The following is a 13766-nucleotide window of genomic DNA, read 5'->3' as shown; positions in this document are numbered from 1 at the left end:
GTCGCCTCTGGGCATGCGTGGTTGTTGCCCTTGGTGACCGGGAGGTGTCGCTGTGCCGGACTCGGCCCAAACCGCCGCTCCGAGTGCGCATGCGCCGACTCTCGGCTGTCAATCAACCAACCGCCAGAAGAGGTCGCTGGTGAGACCAGTGAAGAAAGAAAGACTTGCATTTATATAGCGCCTTTCACCACCACCGGACGTCCCAAAGTGCTTTACAGCCAATGAAGTATTTTTGCAGTGTAGTCACTGTTGTAATGTAGGAAATGCGGCAGTCAATTAGCGCACAGCAAGCTCCCACAAACAGCAATGTGATAATGACCAGATAATCTATCATTTTTTATGTTGATTGAGGGATAAACATTGGCCCGGACACTGGGGATAATTCCCCTGCTCTTTCCCACATTACAACAGTGACTACTTCATTGTAGTACTTCATTGGCTGTAAAGCACTTTAGGATATCTGGTGGCACTATATAAATGCAAGTCTTTCCTGAAATAATGCCATGGGATCTTTTACATCCACCTGAGAGAGCAAACAGGGCCTCAATTTAACATCTCATCCGAAAGACGGCACCTCCGACAGTGCCGCACTCCCTCAGCACTGCACTGGAGTGTCAGCCTGGATTTTTGTGCTCAAGTCTCTGGAGTGGGACTATGAACCCACAACTTTCTGACTCAGAGGCGAGAGTGCTACCCACTGAGCCACTGGCTGACAGTGAAGAGCAAGCAGTTCTGACGAATGGTCATCGACCTGAAACGTTAACTCTGTTTCTCTCTCCACAGATGCTGCCTGACCGGCTGAGTATTTCCAGCATTTTCTGTTTTTATTAAAGAAACGAGGGAGTGATTGCTGACAGGAAGAATGTTGGGTCGTCCTGCGCATGCACACCTCCCTGGCGGCTGAGGCGAAACACCGACTTGCCCCCACCTGAGCCGCTCACGCATACCAGATGTTGTGGCTCCGCATGCACGCCCGATGTTCCAACCGCGGGGTTTTGTGTGCTGAGCATGCGTGTTGCGGACCGATCGGGACGGGCGATTGTAGAGCAGGAGTGAGCGCGCGGGACTCAGAGTCAACAAAGCACTTTCTGCAGAGCTGGGGCCTTGTGGGTATTACAGCCGCCATTACTGCTGATCCTTTCAACCAACCTGTGCAGCAGCTGGGGCCTGAAAATCAGCTTCACTGCCCCTAGGTTCGGAAAGGGGAAAATTAAACAACAGTTTGTCTGATCCTTTTCTGATCTCAATTTACAGGGTTATAGAAGTGGATCAGTTACAGGCGGGAAGCTCAGACCAAACATCACGTCAAGATCTGACAGAGTCGCTGGATTCATCAGGACCTGAATATCATCGGCCTTTGCACATGGAAGGAGAGAGCAGGGATCGCAACGCAGACGAACTGCACACGTGTTCAGTGTGTGGACGCGGATTCAGCCGATCGCCTGACCTGGTGAGACACGTGCACCGTCACACCGGGGAGAAACCGGGTAAAGGTGGGGACGGCGGGAAGGGCTTCAGTTACCCGTCTGCATTGAAAGTTCAACGGCGCAGTCACACCAGGGACAGTCTGTTCACCTGCTCCGTGTGTGGAAAGGGATTTGTTTGTTCATCGCACCTGCAAACACACCAGGGAGTTCACACTGGGGAGAGACCATTTCAGTGTCCTGACTGTGGGAAGAGCTTTAAAAGCGCTCAGTATCTGAAGGGACACCAGCTTGTTCACTCTGATGAGAGACCATTTCAATGTTCTGACTGTGGGAAGAGCTTTAAAAGCCCCCGGGAGCTGAAGGGACACCAGCGAGTTCACACTGACGAGAGGCCCTTTAAATGTTCTGACTGTGGGAAGAGTTTTTAAAGCTCCCAGTGGCTCAAGAAACACCAACACCGACACACTGGGGAGACGCCGTTCACCTGCTCTGTGTGTGGGAAGGGATTCACTCATTCATCCAACCTGCTGGTACATGAGTGAGTTCACACTGACGAGAGGCCCTTTAAATGTTCTGACTGTGGAAAGAGCTTTAAAAGCTCCAGGGAGCTGAGGGTATACCAGCGAGTTCACACTGGGGAGAGACCGTTCACCTGCTCTGTGTGTGGGAAGGGATTCACTCAGTTACCCAACCTGCTGACACATCAGCGAGTTCACACTGACGAGAGGCCCTTTAAATGTTCTGACTGTGGGAAGAGCTTTAAAAGCTCCGGGGAGCTGAAGGGGCACCAGCGAGTTCACACTGGGGAGAGACCATTCACCTGCTCTGTGTGTGGGAAGGGATTCACTCAGTCATCCAACCTGCTGGTACACCAGCGAGTTCACACTAACGAGAGACCCTTTAAATGTTCTGACTGTGGGAAAAGTTTTAAAAGCTCCGGGGGCCTCAAGAGACACCAACACCTGCACACTGGGGAGAGGCTGTTCAGCTGCTCTGTGTGTGGGAAGGGATTCACTCGGTCATCCCGCCTGCTGTTACATCAGCGAGTTCACACTGGGGAGAGACCGTTCACCTGCTCCGTATGTGGGAAGGGATTCACTCAGTCATCCAACCTGCTGACACACCAGCGACTTCACACTGATCATAGAATCTAACAGCACAGAAGGAGGTGATTCGGCCCATCGTGTCTGTTGGAGGAACATTTTAAATGGCACCGTAGTGCCTGCTGAAATACTTGACATTTATTGACATTTTGCAGACACTGGCATAACAGACAGCTGACTTGATCTGCTTGCACCAACTTGTGATATCACTTGTACAGACGTAAGACAGGAACGGCTAGTCAACTGTTGTGGTAAAACTGTAAGAGCGATAAATGATGTTTAGGAAGAACAAGGGAGGTAAAGGGTGTTTAAGGGCGGGGTTACGCAACTGGCAGGACATAGGTATCACTGTGAGAATAGGGTTGTGAAATACCAACATGTCACATGAAAGAAGCTAGCTAACAGTAATATAATTAAATTGTTTGTGAAAGAAGCTAGCTAACGGTATAATAATATAATTAACTTGTTTTTGACAGAATGTGATTAAGGGTTGCTAAGGTATCGGATTGGCCAAAGTTGAAGGATGCTAAAGTACCAGATTGGCCAAGGAATTAATGTAATAACTGCTGATATGGTACATTTCCTGTTTTTAAACTGTATAAAAGAAGCTCGGCTACTATTGTAAAACCGAGAAGCTGGCAGCTGAGACCGCGGGGTCTACTGTTCTTCTTCTCCCAGAGCGCTCTGTACATTAAACTGTGCATTTTTACTTCTCTCAAACTATTTGGATGTGTGAGTTTATTCACATAAGTCTAAGTTGGGTAACGCGTCGACCTCGTATATCACTTGGCCCGCTCAGGCTCCAATTAGACCCTAACAAATTAGCGTAGTCGGCAGGATCAGTTCGGAGGGCGCCGGAGCACCCAGAGGTGATCTCGGGCGAGTAGTCAAATTTTTGACCGTCCATCAATTAGCGACGCTAGACGGGTGACACCGGAGCACCGACTGATCAAAAGAACAAGAAAGGGGTTTGACGAGAGGTGAGAATTCACAGTTAACCGAAAGTTTGTGGTATTCTTTGTTTGTTTGTATCTCGTAGGGCATTTATAAGGATCATAAGGTAAAACTCGTAGACGTCGCTTACTACCTTCGGGGTTGGACTGGCAGAAGGTCCCGGGGAACCACCGATATATAGGTTGCACGTACGCTTGCTTCTCTTCATGAGGAGGACGTACCTCTGACAACACAGGGTAAGAAGAGGATTTACAAGATGACAGGTAAGGGTCAAACATGGGGACCTTCGGGCTCCCTTAGTAATCAGTATATGGCTGATAGGAGAACCCTGATTTAAAAAATGCGGAGAGATGGATGGGATACAAGTCAGACATTGGGAGCACAAAGAGAATGGTGGGAAAAGGAGGAAAAGGACAAGACTAAAAAGGCAGGAATACTCTTGGTCCACCAATTGGTTGGCTTACAAGAAGCCGTTGAAAAATGTAAGATTGGAATAAAAGAAAGAGATAGTAAGTTAGAAGCCAAAGACGTCAAAATTAGGGAACTAGAGAAGAAACTGGAGTATTTAGAATCAAGTAAAAATACGTATGGAATGATGCCAGTATTGGGAGATATGGGAGAACCCGTCCCACCCTATGAAGAAAAAACAGCCGCCACGGCCCCAAGTACGGGGGAAGAGGCAGGAATTGAAACATTTGCCATGGCCCCTGTGGCACGGGGAGGCACGATAGCCGCCCCCTCTGCAAAATGGACACCATTCACGCCCGGTGATAGACAACAGATAATGCAATTTTGGGATCATTAAAACCCCGTAGCAATAATAGAGAGTTCTGGAAAAACTTAGAACGAACATGGCAAAGTCACCAATTACATACTAGAGATGTACATCAATTAGTGAGAGCAGCCTGTCCCGCGGACAGATGGAGACTTATGGGGCAGGGAGCCGCACCACCTACCCAATTTAGGGATGGCCAGTGGGCACTTCAATTGCCTCACACTACTGAAGTAAATGCATTGCAGGCAATTTTTATACCATTTAAGGCAGAAGTACAAAGGGTGTTGGGGGCAGCACAGACAAACTGGAATAAAATCACAGCTTGTAGACAACAAAAAGGAGAAGGGTCTTCTGAATTTGGTGAATGATTGTTTACGATATACGAAGAGAGTTCGGGCCAAATTAACCCCCAAATGGAAGACCCTGCCTTTGTACAATTATTTAAAGATGGGTTAACAACTGAACACCAAAGGATCCTAAAAATGGGAGTTGTGGCTGCTAATACCTATGATGCAGTTGTCCAATGGGCATGCTCTGTAGATGCCCTGGAGGCCCAACAATCCCACGCGGTCTGTATCAAGCAAGAAAAGGTAGCAGCCATACAAGGAAACGGCCAGGAAGCACGACCCAAAACGAAGGGAAATTGTCACAATTGTGGGAAACAAGGACACTTTGCTAAAGAATGTAGAGCCACGCGACAGGAATGCTCATTTTGTAAAAAGAGAGGTCACACATGGGAAAAATGTTATAGTAGATTAAATCCAGAACCGGGAAAAATGACCAGTGATGAATACCGAGAACTCCAAGCCTTTAGGGATGCTCGGGACGGAGGGCACTGACATGCAGCGGCCCCCGTAATTAAAGATAAGGGAGATAGTAGAATTTATATGTCCGCACTAGTAGGGGGCCGACAGTGTAACATGCTAGTGGACACTGGCGCATCGATGTCTATAACCGATTTACCTTTACCCATCACATAAACTAACATTTATTTGACCGGATTAGGGGGAACAAAGACCCCCGCCTTTTTAAGTACAGTACAAGTGGTCGAATTAGATGGCCATTTGATCCCGATGAGATTTTATGTGTGTAAAAATAATGAAGGAACTATAATGGGAAATGACCTTATGAGGAAATATAAAATCCTGATTGACTGTCATAAAGGAAAATTGATCTGGCCTAGACAGGATGGAAGTAAAACTAAAGTAAACCAATATGCTGCAAATTGCACTAAAATAGCAACTGCTAAACCTCTTTCCCGGGATTGGAAATTAGAAACTGGTAATTTTGGAACAATATGTAATGCCGTAAAAGGCGTATGGGCAGAGGATAAATTAGATACCGGAAAAGTAAGAATGGAACCAATTAAAATCCCTGGACCAGAGCATAAACCGCATAGACAATGCCCAATAAAACCCGAAGCTAAGAAAGCAATTACGGAAATAATTAAAACATTGGAAGAACAGGGAGTAGTGCGTAAAACGGAAAGCACAACCAATTCCCCTACCTGGCCGGTAGGAAAACCCGATGGAACTTGGAGATTAACTATTGACTATACCGCTTTAAATAAAGTAACACCAAAGTTACATCCTATTGTAGCAAGTCCAGCGACAATATTAAATGGGTTAAGCGCAGAACATAAAGTTTTCACAGTATTAGATATTGCAAATGGATTCTGGTCATTACCTTTGGACCCAGAATCCCAGGAGAAATTTGCGTTCACTATAGGAGATACGCAATACACATGGACCCGCTTGCCACAAGGGTTCCATAACAGTCCGGCTATATTCCATAGAGTCATGCAGTCTCTACTGGAGACAGTTGACCTCCCTAAGGGAAGTACTATTCTACAATATGTGGATGACCTCCTCATTGCTTCAGAGAAGGAGGAAGACCACAATTGTGCACTCTATTTGGTGTTACGAGCACTAAATAGTAAAGGGTTTAAAGTGAACCCCAAAAAAGTGCAAGTTGGGAAATCAGAAGTAACCTATTTGGGCCATAAAATTTCGCAAGGAACTAAAACAATGCCAGAAGATAGAAAAGCGGCTATATGGGCTATGCCCAGACCCAGTACAGTTAGAGGAGTTAGGAAAGTATTAGGACTCTTTAACTATAGTAGGAACTTCATCCCCAACTTTGCTAAAATAGCGGAGCCAATACAAAGATTATTAAAAGGAGGGAAAGCGGCCCTCGATCAGATAGAATGGGGATCGGAACAAGAAAATGCGTATACCGAACTAAAAACTGCCTTAACATTAGCTCCAGGATTAGGATTACCCAATATAGGTAAGCCATTTCACATCCATTGTGAAAATGAAGGAGGCTTCTACGCTGCGGTAGTCACTCAAGACCACGGGGGTGATAATAGACCGGTAGCCTATTATTCCACACGACGATGTCCGGCAGCAGCCGAACTTTCTCGGTGTGTAGCTGCCCTGGATTGTGCAGCATGGGCGGTAAAGGTTAGTGAGCCCATTGTAATGACAGGAGAAATTATCCTCCATGCCAAACACACCTTGGTAGAAATGTTAAATACCGGAAGATTAAGGTCAGTTTCAAATATGAGGAGGGCAAGATGGGAAGCCGTATTAGTACCAGCAGATAAATCAGTACGAATAGTTCGGGACACCGGAGTTAACCCAGCCACAGGAATGTTAAACGAAGGAGAACCACATAAGTGTGGGGATATAGATGAGGAAGCTGAGGAAAGTTGGATTAAGGAAGAAGCTTTGGGACAGACAGAAGAGGTCTTCTATGTAGATGGATCCTGCAAACATATTAACGGCTTACCTAGAACAGGCTGGGCAATAGTGGACAATCCTCTTAAAACAGTAAAATCCTGGCGATTAGAAGGAGGACTATCCGCACAGGTTGCGGAGATAGTCGCCCTAACCAAAGCCCTTGAATTAGCAGAAGGAAAAACTCAATATTTATACAGATAGCCGGTAGGCCTTTGGGGTAGTACACGACTATATGACAGCCTGGGGAAGACGTGGATTTGTAACCACTACTGGGGAACCTATTAAACATCAGCAATGAATAAGAGCCTTATTAGATGCGGCGGCAAAACCAAGTAAGGTAGCCGTTATAAAAATAAAGGCACACCAGAAGGCCCCAGAACAGGGTAACCCTGACTGGCTAAAGCAACAGGGTAATCAGGCGGCCGATTTGGCGGCCAAGGCAGCTCTAGAATTAGAGGAAGAGGAAGACAGTTATCCCGTAGGGAGCGTACAAATGGAAGAAATTGAAATACAGAAATTGCAGAAAGATACCCCACCAGTAGAAAAGGATGAATGGAAACAGAAAGGGCCAGTACAAGGATCAGATGGAATCTGGAGGAAGGATACTAAAGTATTAGCACCAGAGTGTGTAAGGTTAACGTTACTGGATCTGCATCATGGCCTGACGCATTCAGGACGAGATGCTATGCAGGAAGCTCTCTCAAGAGATTGGTGGTGGCCTGGAATGGGAAGAGATTTAGCAAAACACTGACACCGGTGTGTGACGTGTGCACAATATAATCCAGGCAGGCCTGTAAAAATTAGAATGGCACATCAACCTCGACCTAGGGGACCTTGGGAACACTTACAAATTGACTTTACTGGCCCCCTGCCATCATCACACAGAAAAATATATTGTTTAGTAATAATTGATCAGTTTACAAGGTGGGTAGAGGCTTTTCCTACCCGAAATTGTACCGCATTAACAGTTGCGCGTCTTTTGGCAGAAGAAGTTATCCCAAGGTGGGGAGTACCATTGCAAATAGATTCTGATCAAGGAACGCACTTTACTGGAACAGTGGTAAAAACCATTTGCAAATTGATGGGAATCAAACAGAAATTCCACAAACCCTACCACCCCGAAAGCTCCGGGATGGTAGAGAGAATGAACAGAACTTTGAAATTAGCTCTGGCCAAAGCTATAGCCGAAACTGGAAAAACATGGGTGGAGGTGTTACCCATAATATTAATGAAGTTGAGAGCAACTTCCAATCGTACCACTGGACTAACCCCTTATGAACTAATGACAGGACGAGCAATGCAATTACCAGAAGGTATTATAACAGGTGGAGCAGATGTGGGGCCCTTAAAAGACAGGCTAAAACGATATGTGTTGGAACTAAGTAACCAACTAAAAGAAATGAGGGCGGGGGTTAGGAACCGTCAACAGGAAAGGGACGAGGAGCTGAAATTACAAATGCTCCCCGAGGTTCCACCCGCTGGATCTAAGGTAATGTTAAAAAACTTACCTGGAAAACCGGGATTTGCCCCAAAATGGTCTGGACCCCATGAGGTTATAATCAATGGAGACACCTGTGCCTGTCTGGACATAAGGGGTGTAGGAAAGTGGAAACATTGGACCCAATTAAAAGTCTATAACCCATAAATTGTTCCCAAGAGAAAAAAACCATGTAATTTAAACCTACAGATTGAATACTGCAAGCAAACGGTGACAGCCCCAAAACAACATGAGGCTGTTAAGTGTTTTATGTATAGTTGCGTTAATCGGTATTGTCATGGAAGGTATACTTAACTCCCGCAAGAAAAGGGAGCTGCATGTAAATACGTTTTTATAAATGTCATATAAGTAATCCAAACTGAGTGGGATAGATGCCTGTTGGGTATTGTAAGAACCGGGTTTTTCTGGTCCTCGTCTTGAGTTCCGTAGTACGAAGAATTCCAGGCTCGAGGGTTCGGAGAGTTAAAACAACATCATTTTATTCATTACTGTTCGGAGTGGTCATACAGCATATCGACAGTACATTCGTGTCCCGAGGGTCACACCGGGTTAGACACGTGGTGCCAGCATTTACGTTCCCGGGAGATGTCTGACCCTCTTGATGTTCCACACGCCTTCTGGCTAAGAGAGAGAATACCTGTGGGGAAGCCCCTATTATACCTTGGGACAAGGGTCACTACATCACTTTCCTGGCAACAAGTGTTTTGTTACATCACTTCCCTGGCAACAAGCGTTCTCCAGTGGGAATCACTAAAGCCCTTTCAGTTTGACCATGATCTGGTCTTCAGTCTGGCAAGCAGGTCCTGACTTGTCTCACTGCTGTGGGCACCGAACAATGGCTAGTCAATCATTCTCTAGTCAGCAGTTAGGCCCTTTCAGTGGCCCTGATCTGGTCGTTAGCACTTCGTTAATACTTGGCCTCAGGCTGGGGCAGGTATTTCTCTGTTCTGCTAGCTTTTGCACTCTGCAAAGCTGGGGCTGCTTTTTAATTTAATCTAGACTTTTCTTGTGTGAAACCATTTTGTGAGCCAATTCATTGCCCATTTTATTCCCATTTCCAAATCCAAACCATTTTTGTAAGCCAATTCATTGTCCATTTTATTCACGTTTCCACAGGTGGCAACTTTTTATTTTGGCCGACTGCCAGCACCTGCCCCCTTCCCCTTCTTCGGGGTGCCGGCCGCGATCGCTCAGCCCGGCGCTCCTCTTGATCCGACACCCCGCTCCCCGGTGGTCCAGCAGGGCCCCGGTGTGTGCAGTGCTCGGCCACTCCCCTTTAATCAGGGAGGAAGCTCTGCTATGACACAGTGCTATGTGCCGACGGGCGTGGTGCTGTTACACGAAGTGCCGTGAAATTCACTGGTAGCGCCTCAAGAGGGAGGGGAGCGCTTCCAGTAGCACCCCGCCTCCTGCTTGGGGTGCTACCACTGAATTTAATGTGCAGGGGCGCTAACTTTTTCCGGGCGCTAAAATTAGCCCCGGCGACGTTAGCGACCCAAAGGGGGCGCCACCGAATTTCCCCCTAAGAGTCTAAATGGTCTGGAGGAGCAGAGGGATCCAGGGATACAGATACACAAACCACTAAAAGTAGCAACACAGGTTAATAAGGCCATTTTAAAAAAAAGCACTGGGCTACATTCCTAAAGGAGCCTCCTGTTCCGTGCCTAGGAGCTCTGAACCATGGCAGAGAGCGGCGGGGAGACGTTTCTCACACGCCTCGAGATTACCCACACGGGGACTTTGCTGTCAGTGAAGAGAGACAAGAAAGACCAAAGTGCCGTTTGCCCCTCTCAGTGTGGCCCTGAAGGACTGTGTCCAGGCTGGAGTTCTGTTCCCGCCGTACGATCCTCCCCCAGATTGTCCTTTCTGAGCTCCAGCCAGGTGATGCTAAACACTCAGGTGGGAAAGACAAAAATCTACAGCAATGTGTTTAAAGCAAAGCTGATTTTTTTGACATATATCCAGAATATTAATAACTCCTGTAACTGGGCTGGAGTTTAACATCAGCAGAAACAAACCCCAACTCTCAGAATGAACATGGTTCAGTCCTGGATGTGATTAACAGCAGCAACAACAACAGAATCCAACCCCTGCAGTCACTTGTGAACGCACTGGTGTGTCAGGAGTTGGATGACTGAGTGAATCCCTTCCCACACTCAGGGCATGTGAACGGCCTCTCCCAAGTATTAACTCACTGGTGTCTCAGCGGGTCCGATGACTGAGTGAATCCTTTCCCACACTCAGGGCAGGTGAACGGCCTCTCCCCAGTGTGAACTCGCTGGTGTGTCAGCAGAGTGGATGACTGAGTGAATCCCTTCCCACACTCAGAGCAGGTGAACGGCCTCTCCCCGGTGTGAATGCGCTTGTGTCTCGATAGGCCAGAAGGTTGGCTGAAGCTTTGTCCACACACAGAACACGTGTACGGTTTCTCCCCACTGTGAACGGTGCTTTATGTGTCCATATTCAAAGGCCAATGATATTCAGTTCCTGATGAATGGCCTCTCCCCAGTGTGAGTGTGCTGGTGGACAGTGAGCTCAGATGACTGCCTGAACCCAGTCCCGCAGTGAGAGCACCTGAACGGTCTCTCATCAGTGTGAACATGTTGATGGCGTCTCAGTTCCCCAGAACTTTTATAGCACTTCCCACAGTCCGAGCATTTAAAAGGTCTCTCATCAGTGTGAACTCGCTGGTGATTCAGCAGGTGGGATGAGCGAGTGAATCCCTTCCCACACTCAGAGCAGGTGAACGGCCTCTCCCCAGTGTGAGTGCGCTGGTGGACAGTGAGGTCAGATGACTGCCTGAACCCAGTCCCGCAGTGAGAGCAGCTGAATGGTCTCTCGTCAGTGTGAAAACATTCATGGCAGATCAGTTCCCCAGAACTTTTAAAGCACTTCCCACAGTCCAGGCATTTAAAAGGTCTCTCATCAATGTGAACTCGCTGGTGTGTCAGCAGGTGGGATGAATTAGTGAATCCCTTCCCACACTCAGAGCAGGTGAACGGCCTCTCCCCAGTGTGAGTGCGCTGGTGTATAGTGAGCTCAGATGATCGCCTGAACCCAGTCCCGCAGTGAGAGCACCTGAACGGTCTCGCGTCAGTGTGAACTCGCTGGTGTCTCAGCAGGTTGGATGAGCGAGTGAATCCCTTCCCACACTCAGAGCAGGTGAACGGCCTCTCCCCACTGTGAACGGTGCTTTTTGCTTCCATATTCAAAGGCCGATAATATTCAGTTCCTGATGAATCGAGTGACTGTCAGATCTTGACGTGATGTTTGGTTTGAGTTTCCCATCTGCAAATCCTCCCCTTCTAATACCCTGTAAAATGAATTTAAAACAGGGAGCGTGAGAGAGAACCCACTAAAGAGGCAGGTTGTGAAATTGAGCTCAATGAATCTGGTTATTTGTGGGGCCGGCACCAGAAAAAAGTGACCATGAAAGCTGCCGGATTGTCATAAAATCCCACTGGTTCACTAATGTCCCTCAGTGAAGGGAATCTGCCACCTGGTCTGGGCCTCTGGCCTCTATGGGAGGAGAGAGAGAGAGAGAGAGAGAGGTGGGAGTGGGAGGGGGCGAAGGAGATGGACTTTATACATCAGCAACTCGACCAGAACTTTGACAGAACCTCCAAAACCCACAACCTCCAGCACCTAGAAGGACAAAGGCAGAAGGTGCATGGGAGCACCATCACCTCCAAGTTCTCCAAGTCACACATCATCCTGACTTGGACATATATCGCCGTTGCTACATCATCACTGGGCGAAAATCCTGGAACTCCTTACACAACAGCATTGTGGGAGTACCTTCACCACACGGACTGCAGCGGTTCAAGAAGGCGACTCACCACCACCTTCTCAATGGGCAACTGGGGATTGGCAATATTTGCTGCTCTTGCTAGTGACGCCCACATCCCAAGAATGAATTAAAACAAATCTGTATATGTAAACTGGATTAAAAGCCTCTACAGAAACACTTGTTCCTAAAACAATACTCTTTTACATTGTAGGGACAGTGTCTAACAACCTAATCTCCCCCAGAATCCACCTCCCTTGACAGTCCCACGTTGGAAATTGTTGGGTCCTCCTGGGCTCAGTAGTACTGGGGGTTAAACCCAGCAGCTTCTCCTCCATCTCCACTCCAGCTCAAACTGAAGCAACAAAAATACCTACACAGGCGGCCAGGGACCGACTTCTGCATTCAGCGCCCGCCCTGATACAAGCCGGCTCTGGATTGGCGGCTCTGCTGTGTCAATCCAGTTGTGGTTTCTCCTGTCTAGGGGAGGCGCTGCACCCTGGGTTTCCTGGTGCCGGGACCCTGGCCGCACGTCCGCCGGGCCCGGCCGCTCTGATTCTGATTGAGTTTTTTGATGAGGTAACAGAGAGGGTTGATGAGGGCAATGCGGTTAACGTGGTGTACATGGATTTCCAAAAGGCGTTCGACAAAGTGCCACATAATAGGCTTGCCAGCAAAGTTGAAGCCCATGGAATAAAAGGGACAGTGGCAGCATGGATATGAAATTGGCTAAGTGACAGAAAACAGAGAGTAGTGGTGAACGGTTGTTTTTTGGACTGGAGGAAGGTGCACAGTGGTGTTCCCCAGGGGTCGGTACTAGGACCACTGCTTTTCTTGATATATATGTATATTAATGACTTGGACTTGTGTGTACAGGGCACAGTTTCAAAATATGCAGATGACAAAAAACTTGGAAGTATAGTGAACAGTGAGGAGGATAGTGATAGACTTCAAGAGGACATAGACAGGCTGGTGGAATGGGCGGACACGTGGGAGATGAAATTTAACGCAGAAAAGTGCGAACTGATACATTTTGGTAGGAAGAACGAGGAGAGGCAATGTAAACTAAAGGGTACAATTCTAAAGTGGGTGCAGGAACAGAGAGACCTGGGGGTATGTGTACACAAATCGTTGAAGGTGGCAGGGCAGGTTGAGAAAGTGGTTAAAAAAGCATACGGGATCCTGGGCTTTAGAGGCATAGAGTCCAAAAGCAAGGAGGTGATGATGAACCTTTATAAAACACTGGTTCGGCCACAACTGGAGTATTGTGTCCAATTCTGGGCACCGCACTTTATGAAGGATGTGAAGACCACAGAGAGAGGGTGCAGAAAAGATTTACAAGAATAGTTCCAGGGATAAGGGATGAGGGACTTCAGTTATGTGGATAGACTGGAGAAACTGGGGTGGTTCTCCTCAGAGCAGAGAAGGTTGAGAGGAGATTTGATAGAGGTGTTCAAAATCATGATGGGTGTGGACAG

At 47.5% G+C, this 13766-nt stretch overlaps 1 protein-coding gene across 1 annotated transcript in view; it reads right to left on the bottom strand.

The window, feature by feature from the left end:
- The window catches only part of LOC147084213 (uncharacterized), a 746547-nt gene that overhangs the window by 253521 nt on the left and 479260 nt on the right, over positions 1–13766 (bottom strand). The window lies entirely within an intron of this gene.

The sequence above is a fragment of the Somniosus microcephalus genome, unplaced genomic scaffold, assembly GCF_052327205.1.
Source record: "Somniosus microcephalus isolate GS21.2 unplaced genomic scaffold, FLI_Smic_1.0 unresolved_chr9, whole genome shotgun sequence".
Taxonomy (NCBI): domain Eukaryota; kingdom Metazoa; phylum Chordata; class Chondrichthyes; order Squaliformes; family Somniosidae; genus Somniosus; species Somniosus microcephalus.
This window is presented reverse-complemented; position numbering and strand designations above follow the sequence as displayed.